Source organism: Callorhinus ursinus, unplaced genomic scaffold (genome assembly GCF_003265705.2).
Source record: "Callorhinus ursinus isolate GAN/ISIS: 27379988/994484 unplaced genomic scaffold, GSC_fseal_2.0 scaffold10, whole genome shotgun sequence".
Classification (NCBI taxonomy): domain Eukaryota; kingdom Metazoa; phylum Chordata; class Mammalia; order Carnivora; family Otariidae; genus Callorhinus; species Callorhinus ursinus.
The window spans coordinates 21,152,524-21,169,212 of record NW_027397072.1 but is presented as its reverse complement, the minus strand read 5'-3'; the positions used below and the strand labels follow the sequence as shown (position 1 = coordinate 21,169,212).

The 16,689-nt window shown below is 40.0% G+C and overlaps 1 protein-coding gene across 2 annotated transcripts in view; it reads left to right on the top strand.

The window, feature by feature from the left end:
* ASXL2 (ASXL transcriptional regulator 2) overlaps positions 1 to 16,689 on the top strand; it is a 141,407-nt gene that overhangs the window by 28,995 nt on the left and 95,723 nt on the right. Inside the window, exon 1 of one of the 2 annotated variants that reach the window (XM_073897087.1) lies at positions 14,177 to 14,364. The exons of the other annotated variant lie outside the window; for it this stretch is intronic. The gene's annotated coding sequence lies outside the window, so the exon portion shown is untranslated. Of the gene's footprint in view, positions 1 to 14,176; positions 14,365 to 16,689 lie in introns of those variants that run through there. 2 annotated transcript variants of the gene reach the window in all.

Genomic DNA, 16,689 nt, shown 5'->3' with positions numbered 1-16,689 from the left:
ATTTTTTGTTTAGAAGTTATGAGATAGCTGGGAAGTTAAATTATAATGAAATAATACTGCCTTACATGGCTAGAAAAGGGTTTTTTTTTTTAAAGATTTTATTTATTTATTTATTTGACAGAGAGATAGCAAGAGAGGGAACACAAGCAGGGGGAGTGGGAGAGGGAGAAGCAGGCCTCCCGCTGAGCAGGGAGCCCGATGTGGGGCTCGATCCCAGGACCCTGGGATCATGACCTGAGCCGAAGGCAGACGCTTAACGACTGACCCACCCAGGCACTCCTACCAACTCCCCTCTTAACACTAGTTTTGTTTTGTTTTTTTTTAAATTTCCGCTTGGAAGTAGACAAAATGGAGATGAAGGTATGGCTGCTGTGAAGTGAGGGAAGGCACCAAACTGACATACTCTGGGGGTGGGGTGGCAGGAACATTTTCTTCTGAAACCTTTTCTTGTTTCCTCCATGTAGGGTAAGAGATTTAGGCGGAGACCAAGGATGATAGTATCATTATAAATATTGTCAGTTTTTTTTTTAAGATTTTATTTGAGAGAGTGAGCGAGTCTGCGAAGAGCACCAGCAGGGAGATGGGCAGAGGGACAGGGAGAAGCAGACTCCCCGCTGAGCAGGGAGCCTGATGCAGGGCAGGATCCCAGAACCCTGAGATCATGACCTGAGCCGAAGGCAGATGCTTAACGGACTGAGCCACCCAGCTGCCTCTATTGTCAATTTTATTTTTTTCTAAAGATTTTATTTATTTATTAGAGAGAGAATGAGAGAGAGCACGAGAGGGGAGAGGGTCAGAGGGAGAAGCAGACTCCCCGCCAAGCAGGGAGCCCGATGCGGGACTCGATCCTGGGACTCCAGGATCATGACCTGAGCCGAAGGCAGTCGCTTAACCAACTGAGCCACCCAGGAGCCCTAAATATTGTCAATTTTAAAAAGTCAGGTCTTTAGATTTGTAAGCTAGTGGAAGGAGCAGTTCTTGGCAAATATCTTAGGTTGGCTTAAGTTAGGATCAATTTGCAAACACTCTATCTTACTGTCATATCTTCGGAGATTCAGTATATGGAACATTTGATTTATTTAAATATTTATTGAGGACTTATCATATGTCAGGCATCATTCTGAGATCTGTGGGTGTAGTAGTGAACAAATCAGGGGAAAAAATCCCTGTCAGCATGAAACTTTACAATATGTGGGTGGGGTAGAAGACAGGCAACATAGTAAATACATAAATTATATACATATTATGTTAGTGATTAAATGCTGTGGGGAAGAGGAAAGCAGCATGGCTGGGGAATGCTGAGCTGGAATTGGAGTGGTTTGTAATTTTAATTGGATATTCAAGGAAACCTTCTCTGAGAAATTGACCTTTGACCAAACACTTGAAGGAGGTGAAGGATCAAGCTTTGCAGAATTCTATACAGAGGGAGCAATCAGCATAAAGACTGAGGCAAGAATGTGCCTGACTTGGTCTAGTAATGGTGAAGAGGTGGGTGTGGCTGGAGTACAGTGACTGAGGAGGAGAGATGTAGAAGTTAAAGTCATGGAGGTAACGGGTCATTACTAGGACCAAACTATGTTCTCTAGGATTCTTGGTAGGTTTTACTTCCTTTCTGTCTCAATTTACTCCCCAGGTCCTCTCATGTTGAATGTCCTACCTAGATACTAGATAACTCAAGATCTGGAAAGATTCTGGTTTGGCACTGGCCTGTGGAAGACAGGTTACATAGGGCATCAACCTTCTTCCTTGTGGCATGTAGTGGCCAAGGCTTCATCAAAAAATTTATAGAGTCCTTTAACAGCTTTAGGAAGTTCATGGCATTTTAATTTTAAGTTTTTTTTTTAAGATTTATTTGTCAGAGAGAGAGCACGCACGTGTGCGCATAAGGAGGGGGAGCAGCCCACAGAGGGAGAAGGAGAGGGAGAAGTAGGCTCCCCGCGGAGCAGGGAGCCCGATGCGGGGCTCGATCCCAGGACCCTGGGATCATGACCTGAGCTGAAGGCATTCGCTTAACGACTGAGCCACCCAGGCACCCCTTTAATTTTTTTTTAAAGATTTTTATTTATTTATTTGATAGAGAGACATACAGCAAGAGAGGGAACAGAAGCAGGGGGAGTGGGAGAGGGAGAAGCTGACTTCATGCTGAGCAGGGAGCCCGATGGACCCTGGGATCATGATCTGAGCCGTAGGCAGACACTTTAACTGACTGAGCCACCCAGGCGCCCCTAAGAATATTTTTTAAAAGAGAAGTGTAACATTAAAAAAGTGGTATAACATATTAGTAGATGTTAAAATGTATTGCAAAGGTACAGTGATTAAAGCAACATGGCACTGATGTGTGTCTAGACAAGACTGGTAAATAGTATAGATAGGAAAATCCAGAGATTGTGACATATATTTAACAATTCTGTATATAGGTAGTGTTGAGAAACCTGATCATCTTGGGAAAAAACATTTATATATATCTGCCTTCTATCACACACTGAAACAAATTATAGAAGGGTTGATATTTTTAATGTAAAAAAAAAAATGAAGCCATGAAACTAGATGACAGTAAGTGAATATTTGCTTTGTAATGGGAAAATGGATGGTGGTTGTAGGCCTGGAGAAATGTATATATATACAATAAAAGTAATAAATGCTCTTGGCAAAAATTCCAAATATTTAAGGGTATAAAGACTTTTACAGGGGCGCCTGGGTGGCTCAGTCAGTTAAGTGTATGCCTTGGGCTCAGGTCATGATCCTGGGGTCCTGGGATTGAGCCCCACATCCTTCTTCCTCTCATTCTGCCCCTCCCCCTGCTTGTGCGCACATGCTCTCTCAAGTAAATAAATAGAATCTTAAAAAAAAAAAAAAAGACTTACATCTCCATCTCTTTCCAGAAGTAAATATTGATAATGGCTTCTAAGATGTAAGGCCAGAAATTTTCTTTCCATATATATAATTCCACCCCCCCCCACAAGTTTAGAGGGTAAGCAGTTAAACTACTATATATAATTCTGCAGCTTGGATTTTTCACTTAATAGTTTGGGACTGTTGGGGCGCTTGGGTGGCTCAGTCGTTAAGTATCTGCCTTGGGCTCAGGTCATGATCCCAGGGTTCTGGGATCGAGCCCCACATCAGGCTCCCAGCTCAGTGGGAAGCCTCCTTCTCCCTCTCACTTCCCCTGCTTGTGTGCCCTCTCTTGCTGTGTCTCTCTCTGTCAAATAAATAAATAAAATCTTTAAAAAAAATAGCGTGAGACTGTTTTCACATATCTGCTCAGAGTGCTGCATTGTTTTGTCCTCAAAATATTTCATTATGAAAAATTTAAAATGCAGCTAAGGTGAAAGTTTTACAGAGAATACCCATATACCCTCTACCTAGATTCTATTAACATTTACTATTTATCCATCTATCTCATATTGCTCTTTTAAAAAAATTGTGGTGAAATACATATAGTTTACATGAATGTGCAGTTCAGGGGCCTCCTGAGTGTCTCAGTTGGTTGAGTGTCTGACTCCTGATTTTGATTTGGGTTATATATTCAGGGTCGTGAGTTCGAGCCCCAAGTCAGGTCAGTCTCTGCCCTCAGCAGGGAGTCTGCTTGAGATTCTCTCTCCCTCTCTCCCTCCCCTGCCCCCCTCCCCCGTTTTCTCTTTCTCTCTCAAATAAATTTAAAAAACGTGTGCAGTTCACTAGTGTTAAATATATGCACATTGTTGTGTCATGAATTTCTAAAACTTCCCCAACTTATAAAACTGATATTTTGTACTCATTATACAATTCCTCATTCCTCCTCCCCCCACAGTACCTGGAAGCCAGCTTTCTCTTTTCCATTTCTATCAATTGGACTACTCTAGAGACTTTGTATAAGTGAAATCTTACAATGTTTGTCATTTCATGATTCACTTTTTTTTCCTTAAGATTTTATTTATTTGAGAGAGAGAGGGAGAGAGCATGAGCAGGGGGAGGGTCAGATGGGGAGGGGGAAGCAGACTCCCTGCCGAGCAGGGAGCCTAATGTGGGGCTTGATCCCAGGACCCTGAGACCACGACCTGAGCCGATGGGAGATGCTTAACGGACTGAGCCACCCAGGTGCCCCTGTGATTCGCTTTTTTTATCTAGTATAATGTCCTCAAGGTTCATCACATTGTAGCATGTGTCAGAATTTCCTTAAGGCCAAATAGTATTCCATTATATGTGTACATCACATTTTGTTTATTCATCTGCAATGGACGCTTCTGTGTTTTGGCTATTTGAAAATGCTGCTATGAACATGGGTATACATATATCTCTTCAACACCCTGCTTTTGATACTTTTGGATATGTAACTAGAAGTGATATTGCTGGATTCATATTATAATTCTATTTTTAATACTTTGTGGAACCACTATATTTTCCATCAACAGTGCACAGGGTTTCCAATTTTTCTACATCCTCATCAACACTTGTTATTTTCTGTTTTTGTTCTTGTTTGTTTTGAAAGCAGCCATCCTAGTGGATATGATGTGATACTGCATTGTGGTTTTGATTTGCAATTCCCTAATGATTAGGATGTTGAACATCTTTTCATATGCTTGTTGGCCATTTGTTTTTCTTTTTTGGAGAAATGTCTGTTCAAGTCCTTTGCCCATTTTTGAATTGAGTTGTTTGGTTTCTTTGTTGAGTTGTAGGAGTTCTGGATACTAACTTTTTTTTTTGTAGTTTCAAGTTTTTATTTAAATTCCAGTTAACATAGGGTGTCTGGGTGGCTCAGTCGTTAAGCGTCTGCCTTCGGCTGAGGTCATGATCCCAGGGTCCTGGGATTGAACCCCACATTGGGCTCCCCGCTCAGCGGGGAGCTTGCTTCTCCCTCTCCCACTCCCCCTGCTTGTGTTCCCTCTCTCACTGTGTCTGTGTCAAATAAATAAAAAAATCTTAAAAAAAAAAAAATTCCAGTTAACATATAGTGTAATATTAGTTTCAGGAGTAGAATTTAGTGTGTCACCACTTACATATAAACCCAGCACTCATCACAAAAAGTGTCCCCGTTAAAACCCATCACCCATTTAATCCATCCTACCGCCCACCTCCCTTCCAGCAACCCTCAGTTTGTTTTCTATAGTTAAGAGTCTGTTTTATAGTTTGCCTCTCTCCCCACCCCCCATGTTCATCTCTCTCTCTCTTTTTTTAAGATTTTATTTATTTATTTGAGAGAGAGAGAATGAGAGATAGAAAGCACGAGAGGGAAGAGGGTCAGAGGGAGAAGCAGACTCCCTGCGGAGCAGGAAGCCCGATGTGGGACTCGATCCCGGGACTCCAGGATCATGACCTGAGCCGAAGGCAGTCGCTTAACCAACTGAGCCACCCAGGCGCCCCCCATGTTCATCTCTTTGGTTTCTTAAATTCTATATACGAATGAAATCATACAGTATTTGTCTTTATCTAACTTATTTCGCTTAGTATAATACATTCTAGCTCCATCTGCATTGTTGCAAATGGCAAGATTTCATTCTTTTTGATGGCTGAGTAATATTCCATATGTATGTGTACACACACACATACACACATACCTTATCAGTCCATCAGTCATTGGACACTTGGTCTGTTTCTGTAATTTGGCTGTTGTAGATAATGCTGCAGTAAACATCGGGGTGCATGTGTCCCTTCAGATCAGTGTGTGTGTGTATTTTAAGTAGGCTCCATACCCAGTGTGGAGCCCAACACAGGGCTTGAATTTATGACTCTGAGATCAAGACCTTGGCTGAGATCAAGAGTCAGACGCTTAACTGACTGAGCCACCCAGGTGCCTCTCAAATCAGTATTTTTGTATCCTTTAGGTGAATACATAGTAGTGCAATTGCTGGATCATAGGGTAGTTCTATTTTTAATTTTTTGAGGAACCTCCATACTGTTTTCCAGAATGGCTTCCACCAACAGTGTAAGAGGGTTTCCGTTTCTCCACATCCTTGTCAACATCTCTTGTTTCCTGTGTTGTTATAATTTTAGCCATTCTGACAGTTGTGAGGTGATGTCATTGTAGTTTCGATTTGTATTTCCTTGATGATGAGTAATGTTGAACATCTTTTCGTGTGTTTGTTAACCATCTATCTGTATGTCTTCTTTGGAAAAAAAAAAGTGGAATGCTTCACGAATTTGCGTGTCATCCCTAATCTCTGTGTCATTGCAGTTTTGGTATATGTGCTGCTGAAGTGAACACTATTCTGAACATTAACTCTTTAACATACATGATTTGCAAATATTTTCTCCCATTCTATAGGGGCTTTTCACTGTGGTGATTGTGTCCCTTGATGCATATGTTTTAAATTTTGATGTAGTTCAATTTGTCTCTTTTTAATCGGTTCTTTTGATGTCTATATTGCTCTTTTTGATGGTGACGTATTCCTCTTTTATTTGGTTATCAACCTATTTTACTAATTACTTCTTGGAATTTAGGCCATTCCAGTTTTATGATGTTGCAAAAATATTTTAAGTAAATGTTGTACATATTTATTTGTGTTTTTGTAAGAATATAGCCATAGAATTAATTTTTATATTGGAATTGATGGGTCAAAGATATATCCATCCAGGACTGGAGAGTGCCAAATTGTGCTTCAAAAGGATTGTAGCAATGGATGACAGCAATGGATGACAGTATCTGCTCCCCATACCCTGACAAATAATGGGCTTTTCAGTTCTTTTCACTTTGGCAAACTCTGTACGTGAAAAAAAATTGGTTTTGATTTCGATTTCTGTATTTATGGTTTTATGGCTGTGGTTGAACATCTTTGTAATGTTTACTGACCACTTGTGTTTTTTTCTCTGAACTACCCTTTTATTCCTTTGCCAGTTTTTTAAAAAAATTGTTTTTCTCATTTATAACAACTTTTTTTTTTAATTTTTAAGATTTTATGTATTTGAGGGGTACCTGGGTAGCACAGATGGTTGGGCGTCTGCCTTTGGCTCAGGTCATGATCCTAGGGTCCTGGGATCGAGCCCCGTGTTGGGCTCCCTGCTCAATGGGGAGCCTGCTTCTCCCTCTCCTTCTCCTGCTCCCTGTGCTTGTGCTCTCTTGCTCTCTCTGTCAAGTAAATAAATAAAATCTTTAAAAAAAAATAAAAGATTTTATTTATTCAAGAGGGAGAGGGAGAAGCGGGCTGTTCGCTGAGCCTGGGGTCATGGCCTGAGCTGAGGGCAGACACTTAACCGACTGAGCCACCCAGTCGCCTCTATAACAGCTTTTTCTGTGTGTGATATATTTTCCAATTTTTTTTCCTACTTTTTCTGTACATGTGCATACACGTGCATACGTATGGTACCAAGGTTTTCATTTTTATGTAGTCACATTTGGTAATACTTTTCTTCCTCTTGCCCTGATTTTGTGTCATTCTGTGGAAAGCATTCTTAACAAAAGCAGAATCCATGAAGTATAAGATTTGACTGCATAAAAATGAAAAAAACTTTTGTGGGTCAAAATAATACTTGGACATGATAGAAAATGTGGGGAGGGTTAAAAGGAAAAAAATCACCCATTGACCTACTACCCAGTGGCAACCACCATTGGTATTTCAGCTTAATTTTTTTCATTTTTCCCCCCTCCTAATTTAATCTCGTTTTGGTTTGTGGAGAATTATTAGTATGTGACATGGTCACTCACCTTGAGATAACACTGGGCTTACTAATTGTGGAGGAAGGATGGCTCTTACTTCTTGAATGAACTCTTAGCAGTTCACTAGACGTCCTGTCAGCTGTTAAGGAGGTAGAAGGGCAGGAGCTAAAGCAGGGAGTATTGGTATTAGGAGGTCATCATGGTGAGATTCTGCAATCTGTTCTTATAAAAGTGACTGCGAATTATGTTGTCTTTTCCTTCCTTGTATTGTGCAACTTTCCCTCGTTATTTAGTAAAGTCCTCTTTAGACAGTGCCTGCAGTTTTCTTTTTTTTCTTTTAAAACTTTGCAAGGGCAGAAAAAAGGTATTTTAATCCACTTTTCCACGGAGCTTTAAATAGAAATCGTTCCTCTGGGGGGATACTATGGGGGTCGTGGTATTAATCATAATGAGAAAACTGAGTTTTCTTCTAAAAGAAAGGTGAAATTCGATAAATCTAGGTTGGAATTACCTGGTTATCTGTCCTCTTCAGGAGATTTTTTTTCTCGTTCTCTTTTTATTAAAACCTGGACTATTTCGTCTCTGTGAATAAGTGCACTGCAGTATGTGGAGTCAAGAATAAGAGACTAAGGGGCGCCTGGGTGGCTCAGTTGGTTGAGCATCTGCCTTTGGCTCAGGTTGTGGTTCCAGGGTCCTGGGATCGAGTCCTGCATCAGGCTCCTTGCTCAGTGGGGAGGCAGCTTCTCCCTCTCCCTGCTGCTTCCCCTGCTATGCTCTCTCTCTGTCAAATAAATAAATAAAAATCTTAAAGAAAAAAAGAATAAGAGACTAAAATAAGTAGAAATGAGGGGCCCCTGGCTGGCTCAGTCAGTAGAGCATGTGACTTGGTCTCAAGGTCATGAGTTTGAGCCCCATGTTGGGTGTGGAGCCTCCTTAAAAAAAAATAAAAATATTTAAAAAATAAAATAAGTAGGAATGATAAAAAATTTGTGTAGTTAGCTGCTGAAATTGCCCATTTTAAGTACCTAAGGTTGAGAAGGAAGGTGTCAACTGAGGATTTGAGCAGACTTCATGGATGAAGTGAGACTTCAGGTTCTTTTGAGCAAGGATTTAGAGGTCCAGATTCTGTTTGACATCTATGAAATTCTTGTCTTGGTAGCTTCAAAGCATTGTTTTCACTGGTTTCTGGGAATATTTCATCATAGAGTTCAGTGATTTACAAAGCTTAAAAAAAACTTTTTTTTTTTTGGTTTTTGCTTTGTTTTGTTTGCTAAACTAGGCTAAAAGCTTTTTGTGACTAGTAGGCTCTAATTATTGCCAGTGTATTCACCATAATTAGCTTTACTGTTATGAACCCATGTGTATGGATTCAGAATATAGATTTCTTATCTACTTCAGGAGTTCTTAATCTTGATCTAGGAATGGGTTCTATGTCAGGACTGTTTTTGAAAATGGTAGAAAATCTATCCCAAAGTGGTAGAAGAAAGAAAAGAGAACTTGCTGTCATTGGAAAATCTGGGGGTGGAGCTTCAGGTATGGTTGGATTCATTGTTTAAATAAAGGCATTATGAAGATTTTTTTTCTCTTTCTCTCTCTCTCTTTGTTTGTCTTTGGGGTGTTTAAAAGCTACTAGCTTCAGTCTCCCATCATTTAAGTCCGGTAGTTCCTGGGGCAAAAAATGTCTTTCACCTGTTATTCTGCTCCTGTAGCCTTAGTTTGAGTCTTCTGCCGGTTTCTAAGCAAATTACTGTTGCCAAGAAGTTGGAAAGTGCTAATTTGTTTCCTGCTTTATTGCTAGTGTTGGTTCCCACCAATGGACTGAGAATGGAGGAGGGAGGTGGATCTCCAAAGGTAAATCAAGGCCTTTTAACCAGAGGAATGTTGAATGGTACATAAGTGGTTAAAATCACAAATCTACCTTAAGCTTCGTGGGGTCTGTTGACCCATAGAAACTAACCATAAAATTTATTTTTTATTTTTTAAAGATTTTACTTATTTATTTGAGAGAGAGAGAGAATGAGAGATAGAAAGCACGAGAGGGGGGAGGGTCAGAGGGAGAAGCAGACTCCCCGCCGAGCAGGAAGCCCGATGTGGGACTCTATCCTGGGACTCCAGGATCATGACCTGAGCCGAAGGCAGTCGCTTAACCAACTGAGCCACCCAGGCGCCCCAAAATTTAATTTTTTTTTGAGAGGAGTTTTCATAGCTGTCATCAGACTTTCAGAGGGATATGCACCTGTAAAAAAAAAGTTCAGGTTTTGAAATGGGTCTGGAGAGAAAAGGGTATTTTATTTTTTATTTATTTTTTAAATGGAGAGGCAGGCTCTCTCTCTTTTTTTTTTAAGATTTTATTTATTTGACAGAGAGAGAGAGAGAGAGCAGGAACACAAGCAGGGGGAGTGGGAGAGGGAGAAGCAGGCTTCCCGCTGAGCAGGGAGCCTGATGCGGGGCTCAATCCCAGGAACTGAGCTGAAGACAGACGCTTAATGACTGAGCCACCCAGGTGCCCCAGAAAAGGGCATTTTAACTGAGGAAAGGTTCATTACCAAAGCTGTACATGAGAATGACTTTTGAGAGACAGTGGAATTGGATTAACTTAGTCCTGTGAAGATAGTATGTTGAGGATAGTAGAGTATATATTTGGATATTTTAGATGACTTGTTATGTGATGGAACTACATGGGTTAGGGGCACTGCCCCCCTCACACAGTTGAAAACCCAAGTATAACTTTGGACTCCCCCTAAACTTAACTACTTACAGCCTACTACTGACATAAGCCTTACTGATAACACAGTTGATTAACGCCTGTTTTGTATGTTATGTGTAGTACATACTGTGTTCTTACAATAAAGTAAGCTAGAGGAAAGAAAATGTTAGGAAATCATAAGAGAAAATACATCTACAGAATTCTATTGTATTTATAAAAAAAAAATCTGTGTATAAGTGGAACTGTACAGTTCCAACCCATGCTGTTCAAGGGCCAACTCTATAGAAGGTGCTTAGATATTTGTTGAAATCAGTTAAATATGGTAAAAAAAATTCAAGTAGTTTAAGAAAATAAGAGAAACACTTTTACAAATAATAAGTTGCTTACTTCTTTTCCATAATTACACCTTTCACTTACTTTTTTTTTTTCTTTTGTCTAGGTATAGTTGTGATTTCCTTCTTGGTCCAAGGTTTTTTTGGGGTAGGGATTAAAAACATTATAAAAAATTATTTTTTATAATTTCTGCTTTTATTGCATTACAATGAGAACAAGTTTAACATTTTATAGTTTTTGTAATTATTGAGGCTTCCTTAATAGGCAGTTTTCTAACCATTTTCACTAGTGATTATGAGGAAAAAGTAGGAGTTTTTGAAGCGTTTGAAGTTTGGTATATCTTGAAATCAACTTACTCATTTATATTATTCATATACTCTTAGCTCTGTCTTGTAATCATAAATGGGAATTGTAGTGGAAGGAAGATGGGGAGAGAGGTGCACCCTAACTTTAATTAGGAACTATACCAGCTCCAGTTTTTAATTTTAATTTTAATTTTTTAAAAAAGATTCATTTATTTATTTTAGAGAGAGTATGCAAGTGTGCACATGGAAGCGGGGGGGAAGGGCAGAGGGAGAGAGGGAGAAATCTTCAAGCAGACTCCCCGCCAGACCCCGGGACCCCTAGATGATGACCTGAGCTGAAACCCAGAGCTGGTTGCCCAACCAACTGAGCCACCCAGGCATTGTCAAACCCCCCCCATTCCATTTTTTTTAGTGTATGGTTTAGCTTAATTTTGTTGGAAATTTTTATCAGGGATGGTCTAACAACCCTAGAATTTGGAACCTACTTTTATCTTAGAATCCTTTTACTGAAATTCTTTTCTGGTAGTAACACATTTGTAGAGTGGTATTATCAGCATTGTTTCCCTGTTCTTGTTCCTTCTCCTTTGTCAGCTGGCTCATCTTTTTGAGGGATTGTAACATACAGAGGGCTCAGCGTTGGCCTTTTTTGATGACAAGTTTTGGATACTCAGCAGCAACAGTAGCTAAGCTTTACCAGTTTTCATGAAAGAAAGGCTCTGTGTTGTTGGGGTCATAAAGAGCCTTCATCCCTGTCACCACGACTTCTTCATTTGTGCGTCTATTGCATGTGTACAGAGTAGGTTAAGACAGTCTGGAGTAGGGGCGCCTGGGTAGCTCAGTCGTTAAGTGTCTACCTTCAGCTCAGGTCATGATCCTGGGATCAAGCCCTGCATTGGACTCCCTGCTCCGCGGGAAGCCTGCTTCTCCCTCTCCCACTCCCCCTGCTTGTGTTCCCTCTCTCGCTATCTCTGTCAAAGAAATAAATAAAATCTTAAAAAAAAGACAGTCTGGAGCATTTTGTTCATCCTGGGAGGGGTTGAGGATTTCTGGTAGGGTTGCTAACTCCTCTGCACTCGTGGGCTGCCCTGCTGCTGTTTGGGCTTCCTTGGCTTTGGAGAAAGCCCTGTGACGGAGAAGTGAAGAGACTCGTGGAACCTTGAGATAGGCCTATTATCAGCATGAGGTGGGACACTGTTACTGTAAGTGGGAATCATCCACAGCAAATGTAACTGAGTTCACCTGTGGACTTGGGATGTGATACAGGGCACCAACTGTTTTTGCTATATACTGTGCAAAAGATGGGAAACAGTCCCAAAATTAGGAGATGGCTAAGTAAATTGTAGTATGTCTATAGAATGGGATGTTATGCAGCTATAAAAAAGAATAGATGCTTTCTATATAAACATAAGGACCTTCAGGATATACTAGATGCATAAGGTCATATATTGAATATTGTATGTGACTTGCTGCCTTTTTTTTTGTGCAAAAGTGAGAGTGTTTGCTTATGATTGTTTTAATGTTAGGAGGATACATAAGAAACTAGTAAGTGAGGAGGAGAGGGGAGAATAAGGGGTGGACAGTGAGGGGGAGAAGGGAATAAAACTTTTCACTGTTTATTTTTTGCTTTCTTTAAATGTATTATCTGTTTCTTTTTGTTTGTTTGTTTTTGGGTTTTTTAAAAGATTTTATTTGTCAGAGAGAGAGAGAAGAGAGCACATGCAGGGAGAGCTTCAGGCGGAGGGAGAAGCAGGCTCCCCGCTGAGCAGGGGGCCCGATGTGGGACTCGATCCCAGGACCCTGGGACCATGACCTGAGCCAAAGGCAGACGCTTAACAAACTGAGCCACCCAGGTGTCCCTGTTTCATTGTTTTTTAAGTGAAACCACCCTGATGAAATATTTATTATTGAGTTTGAATTTTATTTTCCATATGACTAAATAGACTAAAACTTTTCATGGCTTTTGAGCTAAACTAATGAAATGGGCCTTTGCTTTTGTTTTGCCCTCAAATATTCCCTTGTCTGGCAACTTGTCACTCAGTTCTCAGTTACATGTTGGGTAGTTACTGAGGCCTTACTACTCGGTGGAATTATTTCTCTTCCCATTCGCTGTCAACCTTAGCATCCTGTTTTATTTTGTGTTGTACTTACCACTATGTGAAAAAAGAATTTTTTTTCTTACGTATTTGTTGTCTGTTTCTACCATTAGAATTCTCACTTGCCTAAAACAGGGGCCTCTTGTATATTGTTTGCTGTCTCTTGGCATCCTACTTTTATTTTTGTTTGATGGCTACAATTGGTGGCCATACAATTTTTTTTTTTTTTAGATTTTATTTATTCATTTGACTGAGAGAGACACAGCGAGAGAGGGAACACAAGCAGGGGGAGTGGGAGAGGGAGAAGCAGGCCTCCCGCCGACCAGGGAGCCTGATGCGGGGCTCGATCCCAGGACCCTGGGGATCATGACCTGAGCCGAAGGCAGATGCTTAACGACTGAGCCACCCAGGCGCCCCAGATGGCCATACAATTTTATATGAATATCTTTTCTGTAAAATATCTTTTTATACAAATATCTTTTTTCTTAAAAATTTAATTTTTTTTCCCCAGAGAACTTTATCCTTTCTGCTTCTCATCCCTCCTTCCCTAACTTTTTCTGTTGGATATCCCTTCACTGCCTCTCTTGTATGGTCATTTCAGGCATTAAAACAGTCTGGTTCTCAGATATGAGTAAGTTGAGTTTAATACAAAACATTTCCATTCTAGCCCATTTTCAAATTTATTTTTTTTCCATAATAAGTTCTTACTCTTGAATTTCAGGGAGTGTGGCATTTTTTCTCTCTATTCCTTCATTTTGCTTTAATTTTTTTTTTTAAGATTTTATTTTAATTATTAGAGAGAGCACAAGCACGGGGAACAGCAGGTGGAAGGAGAAGCAGGCTCTCTGCTGAGCAGGAAGCCCAACACTGGCTCAATCCCGGGACCCTGGGATCATGACCTGAGCTGAAGGCAGATGCTTAGCCGACTGAGCCACCCAGGCACCCTAATTTATTTAAAAATCAACTAATTGAGGTATATGCCAGCTTTATTGAGGTGCAATAGTTATTTAGTATAATGCACACGTCTTAAAAGTACAGCTGAATTCATTTTGACAAATGTGTGCATCTGTGTGTTACCACCCTAGTCTAGGTATAGAACATTACTATCTTTTCAGAAAGTTCCTTCATTTTCTTTTTTCTTTCTTTCTTTTTTTAAAGATTTATTTATTTATTTGATACACACAGAGAGAGAGAGCGCACAAGCATGGGGAGAGGCACAGGGAGAGGGAGAAACAGTCTCCCTGCTCATGATACCGGCTGGATCCCGGGACCCCTGAAATCATGACCTGAGCTGAAGGCAGATGCTTAACTGACTGAGCCACCCAGGAGCCCCAGTTCCTTCATTTTCTTTTGCAGGTTAGATAAAGCTTGCTAGTCCATACATAAGTTTTCTTTTATTTTATAGTTTCCTCTATATTTGAAATAGTGCATAATTTTTATGGGAACAATTAAATGTTTTTTTTTTTTTAAAGATTTCATTTATTCATGAGAGACACAGAGAGAGAGAGAGAGAGAGAGGCAGAGGGAGAAGCAGGCTCCCAAGGAGCAGGGAGCCCGATGCGGGACTCGATGCCAGGACTCTGAGCCGAAGGCAGACGCTTAACCATCTGAGCCACCCAGGCGCCCAACAATTAAATGTTCTTTACCTTATTTTCCTTAGTTATTTATGTTTTTTTAGTATTTCTTATCTAATAGTTGTCTTTCTCTCCTTTCCGCCACTCTTTCTCTATCCGAGTTGTGGACTATAGGACTTGTTTGTTTATCATCTTCGCAGCCCCAGGTTTTGGCACTTAATTGTATGTTACAGTAACAGTTAATTTTAGGAGTAGTATGAATGTGTAATTGATTGAGAGAGGCAGTATAGCATAATGCTTGGGAGCAAAGAATCTTGTTCTCCATCACTTACTAGCTGATGTCACCTTGGGCAAGTTACTTATTTTCCCTGTGCCAAAGTTTTCACATCTGAAAAAAATGCCGTAATAATATCTACCTTACAGATTTAATATAAAAATTAAATGAGCTGATGTATGTAAAGCACTTTAGATGAAACCTAGCACTTAACTGCTAGATAAGTATTAAATCAAGAATTTTGGGAGAATTAGGTTTTGAGAACTTTTTTTTGCTTGAACTAAGAGTGTGTATAACATACAGACTTCTTGGATAATCAAGTAAAAAGAATCTAAGTGGAATGAACTAGATCAGAATGCCTTGACAGATAGAGCTGTTCAGAATTGAGGGACCTGTAGGTAAAACTATACTTGTGAGTTTACAAAGCCAGCCTATGTAGCAATCTTCTCTGGCTATCTGTAGCTGTCTCTTTGTATTTAAATCTCCTCAGCCACTTCTTACATCTAAGTTTCTACCCTGAATCTACAAACTTATTTGCATTCACCTTTCATCCTTCTTCCTTGTTTAAAAACACACACACACGCACACAAATATTTTTACAATTGTGTAAGGCCAGTTTTGCCACCTGTGTTCCTAATTTGGTCAGTCAGCCACCACGTTTTAGACCTACCATATGATAGGCACGAGGGATACTCTATGAACAAGACAGAAGGTCCCAGCCCTTATGGAGCTTATGTACCACTGGGCAAGAGTAATGATTTTAAACGCATTTATAATAAATACAGTGTGATAAGCACTACTGGGGGTATATAGAATGCTGCTGTAGGAACTTACTGATTCTTGAAACCATGTGATTGTGAAAATGTGCAAGATTAGAAATTAAGAGAATCCTGAGGAAGATCAACAGTAAAGGATTGTGGAGAATGAAAAGTTGCTGGTTGAGAGGTAGGAGGGAAAAGGAGAGTCTGGTGTCACAGAGCTGAATAGAGGAGTGCATCTCAGGACAGAGATAGTGATTAACAGATACTGCTAAGCAGCCAGGTAAGGTCCTTTCCCCTCTTTCCTTTTCAGATATTTGGCTCTATTAGTTATTCCTTCAAAATTCCATGTATTGTTATTATCTGTTTAGCTTCTAAACTCACATAGAAAGTTTTTATATAGTTAGTTTGGTAGGTGGTGGATACTACATCCTTGGAATTCATCTTGTTCCCAAGTGTAAAATTTTAAGTAGCACAAGTTTGGATAATGAAGGATTTGTCGAACTTGATCTCTGGATGGGGGAGAATTGGGCAGCTAGGGATACTTTTGTTTCCTTTTATCTTGGTTCCGTAAAACTTGTTCAAGTCCATTTGACTAAACAATTTTTCCTTGACTCCACCTTTCCTTCACTGTTGTAGGAAGAGTTGTTTTAACTCTCTGTTGCCACCTCTGGACTCCCCATTGAGTGCTCAGACCCTCTCAAGTTTGGTTTCTTCCCTCTTGATTAAGTGGAATCTGAACTTGTAAAGCTAATTAAAGAGCTCCTTGTTGCAAAATAGAGTGGTTTTTGAAGTTGTTATCTCAACTCCTCTCGGTTTTTGACATTGTTGACTATTTCATCCTTCTTAGAATTCTTTTGTCTTTTCTGAGGTACCATGTTCTTCTGATTTTCTTCCTATCCCTCTGGCCACTCCTTAGTTATTTGCTGGTTTTACTTCTCTGACTCTTTAGCATTGGTATGTTGGTTCTGTAGCATAGGCTTTCATCATTCTGCGTATATCCTGGGTGACCTTTTTCATTACTATGACATTAGTTACACCAATTGAAGCTTTTGTAAGTAAGCCATATAACACT